The sequence below is a fragment of the Empidonax traillii genome, unplaced genomic scaffold (genome assembly GCF_003031625.1).
Source record: "Empidonax traillii isolate 1590-97213 ecotype Southwest subspecies unplaced genomic scaffold, ASM303162v1 scaffold148:size1803964, whole genome shotgun sequence".
In the NCBI taxonomy this organism is placed as follows: domain Eukaryota; kingdom Metazoa; phylum Chordata; class Aves; order Passeriformes; family Tyrannidae; genus Empidonax; species Empidonax traillii.
In genome coordinates, this window is record NW_020955341.1 from 1,665,943 (window position 1) to 1,668,869 (window position 2,927).

At 37.6% G+C, this 2,927-nt stretch overlaps 1 long non-coding RNA gene across 1 annotated transcript in view; it reads left to right on the forward strand.

Annotated features, from left to right (window-relative positions):
• The first annotated feature begins 2,610 nt into the window (after positions 1-2,610).
• The window catches only part of LOC114057819, a 946-nt gene continuing 629 nt past the window's right edge, over positions 2,611-2,927 (forward strand). The window contains exons 1-2 of the long non-coding RNA XR_003571310.1: positions 2,611-2,767; positions 2,874-2,927. The exon at positions 2,874-2,927 is cut by the window's right edge and continues 629 nt beyond it. This is a non-coding gene — a long non-coding RNA (uncharacterized LOC114057819). The remainder of the gene's footprint in view (positions 2,768-2,873) is intronic.

The following is a 2,927-nucleotide window of genomic DNA, read 5'->3' on the forward strand; positions in this document are numbered from 1 at the left end:
CTAAATTTATACCTGTGTGTGCTATTAAATTTGAGCTATTACTGGCCAGATTGTGTGGGAATGTGGAGACGGGAAAGGCGGACGTTTCTATCAACCAGGATAAACTAACATTAGATGTGATTTTAAAAATAACATTACTGTGGAATTTGCCTGGCACAAACCTGAGTCTCACCCTGATGTGGAGACACAAGGCACTACGTAGCTTCAGGGAAATAAACAACCAACTGCTCTTCAACCTGTTCAACATGAAAGGGCTTTGCTATTCTTCCCTGCACAAGTAGACATTAGAATGATGACAAGATAAAGTATTACAAAAAAATTCACTTTCAGGACCTGTTGTCACAGCTTGACTCAGCTATGAGGGAAGTACCCTTGATGTCATTTCTATGTTCAAACACTTTGGACATTTATCAGAGATATTGATGTGGAATAACTATGAGTCAGGTAAAAGATTGTACTTTGCTTGCCTCAAACTTTAGGCCAGCGGTCTTTGCAACTCTCTTCTTGCAATACAGCCAGGACAAGTCTTGTTTCTGATGTGGGAGTCTACCCTGCTATTGCACCTATACACAGACTGGTAAGCCAGAAAAGTGAAAAGCATAGGAATTTCAGATTTAACCTGACTTCTGCTCTGTTATTTAAGGATCATTTTGCACTGTGTCCATGCACTTGAGCAGGAAATCAATGGGTAGCTTTGCAACTATTCTTGTAAATAGTTTCATTCTTTTTTTACAGAATTATAAATCTTGCAGAGAAATGAAAAGTAAGAAAATAAAGATGTATTAGGTCCACTTTTTCAGACGTTCCAAGTGAGCTTTTGCTGTGTTGAAGACATAGAAACATACAGACTTTTCTTTCTCACCAGCAGAGCTATTCAGCCGGAAGCTAGGCTGATTTCAAACCAGTTTTTGCCTAAGACTGCTGCTACTTCCAACTGAGATCTGCTGGAGGGTGCAGGCTTAATTATAAAGTATCTTCCCTACAGCTGCAGAACACTGATCCTGGTTCACCCGAATCCAGTGCCTTTGTTTGGTTATAGAAATTATTTTTTGGATCCTTCTGTGTTAATCTAACCCTGACCTAAGCCATATGGTGGACATACAGTAGTCATGGAAAACATTTTATGCTCTTAATTTGCCTAGTCAGGACGCCTCTTCTTTTGGACATACCTCTCTATGAGCCTATCAGCCAGTGTAACAGTGACTTCAGCACTATGTTGCTTTTAAATAGGATATGAGGTCTCATCATGTGTGTGAATTTTGCAAAGCAGGAAGGAATTTTTCTTCCAAGGGAAGAACATTCTGCAGCAACAGTCTCCTACTGCATTCCTTCCACTAGCATCATATTGTCAACACAAACACGCTTTTGTACCTCAGTGAGTTGATCAGTTACTCTGCTGGACAGCAGTTTCACCTAAATCAGTGCCTTCTGGGAAAGTTGGACTGGCCCCTCGGTGAAGAGTTGAAGGCAGGTTATACTCTGTGTTAGCCAGGATCCAACTGTTCATTCCTCAGCAGTGAAATAATGCCCATCTCTCATTCAGTCGACAGCCATTACCTGTAGACATTCCAGCTTTGTATGAATTGTAAGGCCTGTGGCCCTGAAAGTGTATTTCAACACTTGGGAAAGACTTAAGACTAAATTAGGCAGCACACTGAAAGGATTTAGTTTTTCCAGAAATTCCTGTGACTTCTGTAACATTTCTACCTTTACTGCTTAGACAAAAATAGCTTTTTTAAGTTGAGGAACTTCTTGAAGGTTGAATATGACTGAACTGAGGAGAAAAAGAACATTCTTTTTTCAAGAAGTTTTTCAGGATTCTTTCCTTGTTCTTTTATGGTAAAAATTGAACAAATCATTGTAATATATATTTTGTTTAGTGTGCTATAGATGTGTTGCAAGTCTAATTAAAATCTGAAGCCACTGCTTTTATGTTATTTATAATACTCACAATAAAAGAACACAGTATCATAAATTAAAGTGATTTGAAGTAAATTCTTCTGGTCTAGCCCAGGGTAAAGAAGCCTTGAATAATTTGGAAATTTTGAATGAAAATAGAGGATAGATATTATTATTTTAAAAAAATAATTCTAGCTCTCCCATAATCTCCGGTACTGAAGCCATTATAAAGGAGAATGGTTTTCGTATGCAAGCAGGAGAATATGGAACACAGAAACACTGCTTTGTAAAACTGCTCTGGAATTATATTGAAAGCTTAAAATATGTACACCAGAACCGCTTTCTCCCCCTTAATTCACATTATAATTTTCAAACATATAAAAGCTATGAGAAACTTCAATGCAAGGCAGGAGAACTGTCTTTTGAAAAACTAAGGCCTCTCTCATATTTACATTAAAACCTTTTCACAATACCCAGTAATATGAACAGGTTTAAAGTTTATCTAGTACAACCAAGAGGTTGATAGCTTCTTCTCTCCTCTATGTTTAGGGATGGATGGCTGTGGTTTTAATGAAACAGAATATTCCAAATACTAATGGTTGTTAAATTGCTTATTCTTACCAAGAGGTACTCCAAGTAGCACATTTGCCTCAAGTATATGATATGAAGTGATGAGTTAATTAATGTACTTGTGTCAATTGCTTCAAGATACTGAGAATTAGCTGCATTAGTGATTTTTTTTTTTTTTTTTTTTTTTTTTTGCTTTACATATGAACAGGAAAGTGCATAGGAATGGAGATCGACTTAAGCTCTACAGCACGAGGAGGGGAGAAATCTGCTGGATGATCCTACAAATGTCATTGACAAGGTTAGTAAGTTCTTTCTCTTTGCGTTTTCTTGTTATTCCTCGTACTTAGGTTTGAGGTACTTAAGATTTCTGGAGCACTCTGTGGCAGAGAAATATCTGATTGCAGTGAATTAACCAAGAAGAGTTTGTCTTCAGGACAGCCACATCAGCTGGAACCTGA